Raw genomic sequence first — 13,455 nt, 5'->3', positions numbered from 1 at the left:
TGTTTCCCAATCTTGAACCTCACACCGGGCCCCAAATAAAAGCAGTAAGGTCCCACCGAGATTTGAACTCGGATCACTGGATTCAGAGTCCAGAGTGCTAACCATTACACTTTACATCTCAAGTTATTTATATTTAAACTTATGTGATTGATATAACTGACTGAAGTCAATTGAAAAAACTGAAGTAATTTAGAAGTTTTAAACACTAAATAAAAGTAATTTTAGTTAAACATTGCCACCCAAGTATCAAAATCACAACAAAACATTCCTATACACTATATAAGAGACAATCAAACCAGGGTTACCCACCGTCCTGTAACATACACAATCCTTCTTTATTTGGACTAAACGCTGCGTTCAGTATTGAAATGATACAGGACGCTTTGTTCCGTATTTTTATCAATGGGAGACGTGATGTGTATAAAACAGAAGGAAACTGCTGTTTAATTAATTATATTAAGTAGTGTTCACTTTTATTCTTAGTAACGGTGTGTGTGCGCTGGTTATAGCAGCAGAACCTGTGTAATACACCGCTGTATGAGCAGCGCAGTGGGCAGAGTGCAGATGAAGCCTCATTTAAGCTTTTGAAACGTTTTTCCTGATTGTGCTGAAAATACTTTGGGGGGGACCTTACACAGTCATGAGAACAAAGGTTTTATTTATGGTGTTTAACATTTATTATTTTTATTCAGCAGTTCCTTCTGTTTCATACACATCACCCGTCTCCCATTGATAAAAATATGGAACAAAGCGCGTCCTGTATCAGTTCAATACCGAATGCGGCGTTTAGTCTCCAGATAAAGAAGGATTGTGTATGTTACAGGACGGTGGGTAACCCTGGTTTGATTGTCTCTTATATAGTGAGTGAGATAAAACACAGCACCAAAGCTTCATCAGTCCCGCACATGCTGCTTTAATATAAGCTCCGATACACTGAGTCCAGTGTTACAAAAGTGAAACAAGCTTTAAATCCTCGGGATCAGATGTTCCGTCCCTAATAAACAATGTTTTGTCCATTTTGTGTTAATTATTTTCATTATTTCGCTTTTGTTGTTCTTGTGGGAATTCCTTAGATGTTTAGAAGAGCGGACGGTAAATAGAGATGCACACGCCACGTCTAAACATCTGCACAAACTATCTAATAAATGGATAAAATGATTTCCACAAACTAGACAAAACCTTGTTTATCGTTACCATCACAAACTCCGTTCACTTTACCGCTGACAAACAGTTTGATTGACAGCAGGTAAGCAACACGCACTTCCGGTGTTATTGTACCTACCTTTTCCGTCAGAAATGTGCGGCCGGGAAGTGCAAAACAAATTTACATTTTAGAAAACAAAATTACATATGCCGAAAATAAATTTACAAGTGCTGAAACACTTTTACATATGCCAAAACATATTTACAAACACTGGGTACCCAAGCACTTGTAAATTTGTTTTTGCTTTCATTGTAAATGTTGTTTTAGTTTTTTTGTAATTTTGTTTTCTGAAATGTAAATTTGTTTTGCACTTCTCGGCCACCGTACGTAAGCGAGAGACGCTGCAAAAGAGCTGCTTCTTTCAGACGTTCCTCGTTCAGCCTTTCTAAATAAATAAATAAGTAATTAAAAGCTTACAACAGCAGCAATTAATGTTAATAGTAATACATAATAATAAGTCAGAAGGAAAACATTTTCTTCAGGAAAATTATTTAAAAGCACCACGTTTTGTTAAACTCTCTTGAGTTTTGCTCAATAAAATGCCAATAAAAAGTTTAAGTAGTTTTTAATAAAATAGTTTTTTACATTTACACTGATTCTTATTCCACTGCAAATATGAGCTCAAGATATTTCATGTTTTATCAGGTCAACTGTTAATATACAGAAACATGCAACACATTCCAGAAAAGTTCAGACGGGGCAATTTAGAGCAAGTAATTTGGTAAAAATGATAAATGATTCGAATTGAATTAAAGTTAAACTTAAGGTGGTGAAGTTTTTATCCCATGACTCTGTATTTAAGGTGACTGTTTAAAACAATGTTTATTTTAAGTAGTGCCCTAAGTAGGGAGTAGGCGTTATTTGAGACAAGGCCGATAGTCTCTACTCAGACTGCAGACTGAACGACCTGATAAACTATCTGATGAAGTAAAAGCTCTGAACCTTTTCTGTATTTTGGCTCCACTGTTCCTCATGTTTCATGTTTACAGTTTCTCCATTTTGCACTAATTACTAAACTTGTGTTTTTACTTTCCCGGTTGTTTCTGTGGTATTTGTGTGATTGGCTGATAGTCCTGCACTGAGGATACTGTGGGTCACTGTCAGTGTTGCCAACTCCTCAGTAAGGAAAGTAGCTATTGGCTGTCCTAAAAGTAGTTAGAAGTCGCTAAATGACGTTATCGCCTAATTTGCATAAGGGTTAGCATGTGGAAAGGTCTATATATTATTGTAAACTATAGGTAGCACATCTCAATAGATCTATTGATCTGTATCTCAGGCATTAAGTAAACATGTAGTATGTTTACATGTATCTCAGGCATGTAGTGAATAATATTCTAACCCTCTATGAGGAATATCTTCTAAGGTTTTTACCTCTGTGATTTATCAGACCCTGTTGGATAAGATCCCAGTGAGGAAACTATAGATCACACAGATCTTATTTATAGCTACAAAAACATGGAATAAGGAACAAATCATTAGAACTGAACTGACGAGGAAAAAGCAACAACATTGTTTTACGTACACAAACAGCTAAGTACAAGATAACGTAATAAATGCTCAACATATTCACTCAGTAATGAACTTTATTAGACACAACCTTTACTGTACCAGCTGAACTGCTAAGAAAGCACAAAACTGAAAAATAACCGAATACATTTTGTGTTGTCGTAATATTAAGGTCACAGATGGTTATTTAAAGATGATTGGCTTTCCTAGATGTATCACTGAACGCATGTATAAACGTGGTTAAATAAAATGTTAACACATAGCATTAGATAAACAACTGTTATTCAACTGTATGCAATCACGTATAGCTAATCTGAGCACCTTGCATAGTTCTGAAATAGAATACAAAATAAGTCACATAATAACGGCATTACATACACTTAAACTTTATACTTTTAAAGGAATTAAAACTAAAACCACACATTACTAACCGCTAGCAGAAATAAATTAGGCAAAGGAAGCACAGAATTATAGACGTCCACTCAAGGAATGAAAAACAGATGTGCACATGCTCGGTAGGACAAATCGATGGTATTGGGTAAAATAAATCAACAGAACAACAACAGCACCCGCTGCTCGGTGAGGACAGTAACTGCAGAACGATATGTGCTCTCACGTCTGAGTCTCCAAAAGTCTCCAGTAACACCAGAAAAAGTCACTAGAGGGTCTGAAAACTCACTAAATATAGCTAAGCTGGAAACATTATTATACTGGAGTATTATACTGTTTATTAGCCTGACTTAAACGTTAGCAAGCCATGTGACCCGTGTGTACCATCCAATGAAACAGCTATATGTATGGCTCTGTGGTGCAATCGGTTAGCTCGTCCAGCTGTTAACCGAAAGGTTGGTGGCTCGAACCCACCCAAGGACGAGTGTCTTTTATTGCACAACCTGCCTGTTGATCAACTGGATATGAGACACAACAACAGTATGTAGTCCCACAGAATAGTGGAAATAAGTAACTGAAAACATCCAGTAAACAACAGTCCTACAAGCACAAATATCCACCTGATAAGTCACCAGAGACCGGCTGTACAAAGTGGAAGAACGTCCTTTTGGTTTCAGATGTTAAACTGAAGATAGTCGCCCAACGTGGGGCTCGAACCCACGACCCTGAGATTAAGAGTCTCATGCTCGACCGACTGAGCTAGCCGGGTTTAAGCTTATGTAGGTTTTAAGATTAAGAACTAATTCACAGTTTACAAACAAACACAATTCAGAATAAACAACAGAAACAGACACAGACTTACTGTCACTTTTAAACTACTACACAATTACTGAACCCGCTCCATTGTGCTTTACACCTCAGTGTATATTACCTGGAAACAGATGCTCTTCATATAGAAATATGCTTTACATTTGCTTGATGGTAATAACTCCTAGTGAAGTCTTAATGAACAATTAAAACATCAATTCAGGTTTAGTTCAACTGGAAAAAATATTAACAGTAGCTCAACTTCCTAAAACCCAGAATCTACACGTACAAATCCTACATTCATTCCACAAAGATCACGAAATACATGATTTAATGAGTAAAAACTTGACGTTTGGAGCTCCTCTGGTGTGCAGGCTGGTACTGTGTATCAGCACTACTTACTGTGTGCAGGAACTGAGTCGTATCTGCTCCAGTCACTGGTTGGTGGCATTAAGCTCAGTCAGGAACTTTAAGAAATATATAGTTTAGATAGTTCACACATATAAGAACCCACAAAACCTCTTAGATGTGTGTTATGAAAGTCAGTTTCAGCTGGTTGAATGGAGTTAGTGTAGAATTATGTACAAAGATCTAAAGAAAGTATAGATGAACCGGCCGGTTAGCTCAGTTGGTTAGAGCGTGGTGCTAATAGGCTCTATGCACGACTGTCTTCCGGGTTCTCGTATACTGGCAGATCAACTTCTGGTATTCATTCGCCGGTTGTCAACAAGCAGATAACGTTAGCCATGGCTCTCTTTTACACTTGTCTTCAAGATTAACCTCGTCTGACAGTGAACGATTTAGACCGACCGACACATGGTTTGTACTGCTTCCTCTAACAAGCGGGAAAAAGGATTTTAAATGTACAACTCCAGCTACATTGACAAATATGAAGGTAAGTACGTTAGCAAACATTTCCTTAGAACCATGCAAGTAGGCTAGTTGTAAACTGGTTAGTGGTTGTTTTGCTAGACTAGACAAACACTTCATCTAGCTTCACAGACCAGTATTGAGATTTATGTTTTAGTTAGCTTTGAAGCATACCGTTAAAATTTCATTTTTATGCATATTCTACTTGCACAGTGCCAGGTTAGGCAAGCTTTAAGATAGAGTGTCAAATCCCATGTATTAATGATGTTCAAACAACAATAAATATATATATATATATATATATATACAGTGTATCACAAAAGTGAGTACACCCCTCACATTTCTGCAGATATTTAAGTATATCTTTTCATGGGACAACACTGACAAAATGACACTTTGACACAATGAAAAGTAGTCTGTGTGCAGCTTATATAACAGTGTAAATTTATTCTTCCCTCAAAATAACTCAAAATACAGCCATTAATGTCTAAACCACCGGCAACAAAAGTGAGTACACCCCTAAGAGACTACACCCCTAAATGTCCAAATTGAGCACTGCTTGTCATTTTCCCTCCAAAATATCATGTGATTTGTTAGTGTTACTAGGTCTCAGGTATGCATAGGGAGCAGGTGTGTTCAATTTAGTAGTACAGCTCTCACACTCTCTCATACTGGTCACTGAAAGTTCCAACATGGCACCTCATGGCAAAGAACTCTCTGAGGATCTTAAAAGACGAATTGTTGCGCTACATGAAGATGGCCAAGGCTACAAGAAGATTGCCAACACCCTGAAACTGAGCTGCAGCACAGTGGCCAAGATCATCCAGCGTTTTAAAAGAGCAGGGTCCACTCAGAGCAGACCTCGCGTTGGTCGTCCAAAGAAGCTGAGTGCACGTGCTCAGCGTCACATCCAACTGCTGTCTTTGAAAGATAGGTGCAGGAGTGCTGTCAGCATTGCTGCAGAGATTGAAAAGGTGGGGGGTCAGCCTGTCAGTGCTCAGACCATACGCCGCACACTACATCAAATTGGTCTGCATGGCTGTCACCCCAGAAGGAAGCCTCTTCTGAAGTCTTTACACAAGAAAGCCCGCAAACAGTTTGCTGAAGACATGTCAACAAAGGACATGGATTACTGGAACCATGTCCTATGGTCTGATGAGACCAAGATTAATTTGTTTGGTTCAGATGGTCTCAAGCATGTGTGGTGGCAATCAGGTGAGAAGTACAAAGATAAGTGTGTCATGCCTACAGTCAAGCATGGTGGTGGGAATGCCATGGTCTGGGGCTGCATGAGTGCAGCAGGTGTTGGGGAGTTACATTTCATTGAGGGACACATGAACTCCAATATGTACTGTGAAATACTGAAGCAGAGCATGATCCCCTCCCTCCGGAAACTGGGTCGCAGGGCAGTGTTCCAGCATGATAATGACCCCAAACACACCTCTAAGACGACCACTGCTTTATTGAAGAGGCTGAGGGTAAAGGTGATGGACTGGCCAAGCATGTCTCCAGACCTAAACCCAATAGAACATCTTTGGGGCATCCTCAAGCGGAAGGTGGAGGAGCGCAAAGTCTCGAATATCCGCCAGCTCCGTGATGTCGTCATGGAGGAGTGGAAAAGCATTCCAGTGGCAACCTGTGAAGCTCTGGTAAACTCCATGCCCAGGAGAGTTAAGGCAGTTCTGGGAAATAATGGTGGCCACACAAAATATTGACACTTCAGGAACTTTCACTAAGGGGTGTACTCACTTTTGTTGCCGGTGGTTTAGACATTAATGGCTGTATATTGAGTTATTTTGAGGGAAGAATAAATTTACACTGTTATATAAGCTGCACACAGACTACTTTTCATTGTGTCAAAGTGTCATTTTGTCAGTGTTGTCCCATGAAAAGATATACTTAAATATCTGCAGAAATGTGAGGGGTGTACTCACTTTTGTGATACACTGTATATACTCTATATATAAAATGTATGTGTGTTCAATTCCCAGGTGGAGTGGTCCGGGTTTTTTCTGTGTGAGGTTTGCATGTTCTCCCTGTATCTGCGTGGGTTTCCTCCGGCAGCTCCTGTTTCCTCTCACAGTCCATAGATGTGCAAGTGAGGTGAATTGGAGACACAAAATTGTCCATAACTCTTTGATATTAAAACTTGAACTGATGAATTTTGTGTAATGAGTAACTACCATTTCTGTCATGAATGTAACCAAAGTGTAAAACATGATATTAAAATCCTAATAAAACATAAAACAAACTAAACATATCTGACTGGATATATTAGCAATTTACCCTCAATCTTTTGATTAAGTGTAAAAAGTTTTGTTCACCAATATATGAATGAGTTATCTTTTATTCATTATCAAATGTTATATGTCAGACCATAATCAATTTCCTGTCAATTGATCAATTTGATGTTACAGTATTAACATGTCTTTCTCCAAAAACATATTTGTTGTAAATGCGAGGAGGAACTTTGATTTTTTTTATTCTTATGTTTATTACAGCAGGTTATCAAGAATTAAAGTCATTACAGAATTTATCAGTGTCAAGCTGGCAGCCATGGGGTATCAAATATATATGCTGTTCAGTTCAAAACCTTGTATCGCGTAACAAAAGAGAAAAAAAAAACGTCTATTTGAAGTTAAATGTAAAAAGATTTTATTTCAAGTCTTTTTAACGCCATTCATTGTGAAATGAATGTTAAACAACTGCCAGATTCACAAAACGTAAGAAACAGCAAAAACTGTTTTACACACTCAATATAGAAGCACTTTGTAGTTCTACAATTACTGACTGTTTCTCTACATGCTTTGTTAGCCCCCTTTCATGCTGTTCTTCAATGACTCTCCCAGGACCCCCATAGAGCAGGTATTATTTAGGTGGTGGATCATTCTCAGCACTGCAGTGACACGGACATGGTGCTGGTGTGTTAGTGTGTGTTGTGCTGGTATGAGTGGATCAGACACAGCAGCACTGCTGCAGTTTTTAAACACCTCACTGTCACTGCTGGACTGAGAATCGTCCACCAACCAAAAATATCTAGCCAACAGGGCCTCATGGGCAGCGTCCTGTGACCACTGATGAAGGTCTAGAAGATGACCAATTGAAACAGCAGCAATAGATGAGTGATCGTCTCTGACTTTATGCCTAGGTGGACCAACAAGGTAGGAGTGTTTAATAGAGTGGACAGTGAGTGGACACGGTGTTTAAAAACTCCAGCAGCACTGCTGTGTCTGATCCACTCATACCAGCAAAACACACACTAACACACCACCAGCATGTCATTGTCACTGCAGTGCTGAGAATCATCCACCACCTAAATAATACCTGCTCTGTGGGGGTCCTGGTCATCAAGAACAGAAAGGAGGCTAACACAGTATAGAAAGAAACAAATTAACTACAGTCTGTAATTGTAGAACTAATAAAATAATCAAAGAGTGTAGACATAAGAGGTATGTTTACATAATTAAGAGGCTTTTGTTGGCTTTTTATGCTTTTGTTTAAAAACAGAGTATAAACTATAATATATATATATTTACAATATTTAAATGTGCACGTTCTTTAAGAAATTACAGTCAAAAACGAATGTTTAGCTCCATCCCTTGACAAGTTGTCCAATCTCACGATACAGTAAACAGCTGATTTATGCTCTGATAGCGATCACTGTGTCAAACAACTTATTCTTTTTAACCCGTCGGATGCAGCATTCAACATGAACTCTGAGAATGTACCGATCCACCCCGATCTTGTTTTTTAAAACACAAAACCTTCTTACTAATTTTAGAACTCAAACTCGTATATTCGCCGCTATACGACACGTTGTGATTAGAAATTTGCCGGTGTTTATAACAAACCGGAACCTAGACTGCCCGACTAACGCTAAACGGAAACGCGTCACAGAGCTTGCGTGCATAGAGCCTATAACGCCAAGGTCGTGGGTTTGATACCGTATGGGCCACACTTACTTTTGGACTTAAACTAACAAACAAGTGAGCCTTCTCTAACTAGCAGGTCATATTGACCTGGACTTCAAACGTTGTCTCTGATTAGTGTGAGATCTTTTTAATGTCCCTCTCATTCTAGTCAGAAACATGCCATTATTTCAATCTGCCAAACTTAATGACCCTTCTGTAAATGGTTTAATGTGCACACTGCTGCTACTGGCTTGTTGTTCTTTTCTACAATGTAAGTTCATACCTTCAGGTTCATGTTATTTAAGATCTCTACATAGATTTCTTCCTCATGTACAGAAAGACGCAGTTCAGTTTGAGTCGATTCACTAAGTTGATAGTACTCAGTAATGAGCCGTTAGAAGCTGAGGGAGTCGATTCTTTTTGATGAAGTCAACATTTTATATGTTATACAAAATAATTAAAAGAGTCGAATCACTATCGTTAGCTGTCATTTAAAAATGAATCGCGGGTCAATACAGAGACAAACCATCTCATCTAATACAAAATAAAATCAAATAATGTATAACAGTTTAATGATGCATCATACATACAGTGAAGCATAAATAACATTCAAAGCTTAACAACATAAAAAAAACATCAAATCACCTAAATATTATTATTTAATTAGTATTAAATTTTACACATACAGTAAAAACATGTAAATGTGGAAGCATGTGTGTATTGTTTATGTGTGTGTGTGTATTGTGTATGTGGGGTGTGTGTGCATGTTTATGAATATTAATATATTAGAATCGTATGTTAGACACGTATAGATACATGAAGTGATGTGTAGACACATATTAACTCCTCAGTAATAGAGTGATACAGGGCTAATGGAGATGTTTTACTGCTAAGCTGCTGTTCAACTCCAGTCCAGTTGGTGACGCTGGTGCGTCTTAAGTTGTTCTGCCAACCGCCATTAAACATCATAAGAAGAACAAGAAGCTGCTGTGTTTGTACTGTAGAGCCTCATCTGTAAGTAAAATATGTATTTAATTATAACCCTTATATTTCATTATAACCACATTCTAATTAATAATAAAACTAGAGTTCATAATAAAACATCACTGTGAGGATTTGAGGAGCTTTAACTCCAGTTTTATTTAAACACACAAACTATTAGCTGCTCCGCTAACTGTTAGCATCACACATGATCCACATTACTGAACCGATTCATTTGAACCGATCCACCAAAATGAATCAATTGAGCGGAACTGATTGAGGTTCTTCATGATTAAATCTCACATTTTTATATAAACACGTCATAGGTGAACTTTGTTTATAGCTGAATAGTCTATCTGTCTGTCTATTAGATTTTTAATAATGCAGTCAGCAGAAGAGGGAGACGTCACCCCTGTGGATCTACAACATGAAGAATTCCAGAAGAAAATAATAAAAGAGGATGATGATGATGATGATGATTTCTTCTGTAAGTAAATGTGGAGCATGATGCCACTTTTTCACCAGACAGTGTGGTACAGTACAGTATTATACAGTACAGTATGGTTAGTATTGGAGAAAGTGGATAGTGGGATTAGAACCTGTACTGTACTGTACTGTCCTGTGCTGCTACACTCTAGTCTGGATTTAAGTTTTAATCTAACTAGGATTTATTTATGATTAGGAACCAAACCCACAACAGTTTCCTCCAGTTGTTGAGATTCTTCTTCTCATATTGATGAATTTCAGGTGAAGTCACTTTAATCCCTGCAGAACTTGTGGCTTCTGTGGAACTGCTCTTCTCAGAGGACCAACAGTGTGGAGGTTTCCAGATGAAGCCTGTGAAGAAAGAAGAACCTGAAGATAAAGATGAACTCAGTAAGACTTGATCAAAATCATTTCTCCTGATTTGGTCGTGTCTGAATGTCTTGTAATATTTTTGTATATTTAGTGCATAAGTGAGCAGGTGAGTGAAATGAGGAGACAGAAGATAAAGAAGATTAAACAGATCATGCTGACTGTACCGTGTTTACACTAGTATATAATTACAGAGTAATGCCAGGTGAATACAAGTGGCTGAATGATTGGGTAATGAATGAGAAGAAATAAAGTCGAGTATATGAGCTGATATATTCAATATATACGTGATTGTTTGTGCTGATGGTCCTGGAGAGATGAGTCTGCACCTTCCATCCAGATCTTAACTCTCCTCCTTTTTTTAGAAAGTGTTGCAGGCCTGAAATGCAGGAATGGATGTTTATTAATAAATGAAATGAAGTTGAGCAGATAAAAGATAAAACATCTCAGCTTCATCCTGTCTGATATCAAATAAAAGTCAAAGTCTGTGTTTATATTATTATTTGCTTTTTCCATACTGTCCCAACTTTTTCTGATTTAGGGTTGTATTATTATTATTATTAAATCTGCTGAAACCCTGTTTGAACAAAGGTTTATAGGTCGTGTTTTTGACAGATAGTATAGAAGTACGTGTCTGTTAGTTCTAACTTAAGTGCTTAATAAAGAAGTCGGTCGTTACTACCAACAATAACAAACTTATTTTACTTTCTTTCAAAAAAAAAAAAAAAAGAGATTTCAGGTAAAGGAACCTCGATCCCTGTGGAACACGTCACCTCTGAGGAACACCTCACCCCAGAGGACCAACAGTGTGGAGGTTTCCAGATGAAGCCTGTGAAGAAGGAAGAACCTGAAGATAAAGATGAACTCAGTAAGATATTTTTTATCTTGAGTAAAATAAGATTTGGATTGAATAGAATCAGAGGAACCTGGGATGAAGCATCATACAGTGAAAGCTTGTATTGTGCTCATGCAGATCAGTGTGAGCAGGAAATGATGAATGCAGGATGAATCACGTTACAGGACTTTAGCATCAGATCTCAGTTTAACAATTACTAACAGTATTTATTATTTATAATGTTATAAATGTATTTGATTATTTATAATGTTATAAATGTATTTGATTATTTATAATGTTATTAATGTATTTTATTTTTTATAATGTTATAAATGTATTTGATTATTTATAATGTTATAAATGTATTTGATTATTTATAATGTTATAAATGTATTTGATTATTTATAATGTTATTAATGTATTTTATTTTTTATAATGTTATAAATGTATTTGATTATTTATAATGTTATAAATGTATTTGATTATTTATAATGTTATGAATGTATTTTATTATTTATAATGTTATAAATGTATTTGATTATTTATAATGTTATAAATGTATTTATTATTTATAATGTTATAAATGTATTTGATTGTTTATAATGTTATAAATGTATTTGATTATTTATAATGTTATAAATGTATTTATTATTTATAATGTTATAAATGTATTTATTATTTATAATGTTATAAATGTATTTGATTATTTATAATGTTATAAATGTATTTATTATTTATAATGTTATAAATGTATTTATTATTTATAATGTTATAAATGTATTTGAATATTTATAATGTTATAAATGTATTTATTATTTATAATGTTATAAATGTATTTATTATTTATAATGTTATAAATGTATTTATTATTTATAATGTTATAAATGTATTTGATTGTTTTTAATGTTATAAATGTATTTATTATTTATAATGTTACAAATGTATTTATTATTTATAATGTTATAAATGTATTTGATTGTTTATAATGTTATAAATGTATTTATTATTTATAATGTTATAAATGTATTTTGTTTTTTATAGTTATAAATGTATTTTATTATTTATACTGTTATAAATGTATTTTGTTATTTATAATGTTATAAATGTATTTGATTATTTATAATGTTATAAATGTATATTATTATTTATGATGGTATAAATGTATTTGATTATTTATAATGTTATAAATGTATTTGATTATTTATAATGTTATAAATGTATTTATTATTTATAATATTATAAATGTTTTTGATTATTTATAATGTTATAAATGTTTTTGATTATTTATAATGTTATAAATGTATATTATTATTTATGATGGTATAAATGTATTTGATTAATTATAATGTTATAAATGTATTTGATTATTTATAATTTTATAAATGTATGTGATTATTTATAATGTTATAAATGTATTTGATTATTTTCTGCTTCAGAACTGAACAAGGATTTCTGCTGCTCCTCGTGTCCACGTTCCTCTACAACCCAAAATCAGCTCCACAATCACATCAAGAGCTGCAACCATGATAAATATGAGACTCTGGTGAAGATTAAGACTGAACATGAGGATCTGACGCCCACCAGAAGCTCCAGTAATCAGCAAACGTCCTCTGGTACTGTCAGCATTAACACCTCTCTCAGTCCCACACAGGAAGAAGGAAACGTCTGCTCACAGTGTGGGAAGAGCTTCAGGTACCAGTGTCATCTCAAAAGACACCAGCGCATTCACACTGGAGAGAAACCGTATCAATGCTTACAGTGTGGGAAGAGTTTTAATACACAGAGTAAGCTCAAAAGACACCAGCGCATTCACACTGGAGAGAAACCGTATCAGTGCTCACAGTGTGGGAAGAGTTTTAATACACAGAGTAATCTCAAAATACACCAGCGCATTCACACTGGAGAAAAGCCGTGTCAGTGCTCACAGTGTGGGAAGAGTTTTAATACACAGAGTAATCTCAAAATACACCAGCGCATTCACACTGGAGTGAAACCATATCAGTGCTTACAGTGTGGAAAGAGTTTTAATTGTCAAAGTTATCTCAAAGAACACCAGCACATTCACACTGGAGAGAAACCGTATCAGTGTTCCGAGT

The sequence above is a fragment of the Trichomycterus rosablanca genome, chromosome 14, assembly GCF_030014385.1.
Source record: "Trichomycterus rosablanca isolate fTriRos1 chromosome 14, fTriRos1.hap1, whole genome shotgun sequence".
NCBI classification, from domain to species: domain Eukaryota; kingdom Metazoa; phylum Chordata; class Actinopteri; order Siluriformes; family Trichomycteridae; genus Trichomycterus; species Trichomycterus rosablanca.
This window is presented reverse-complemented; position numbering follows the sequence as displayed.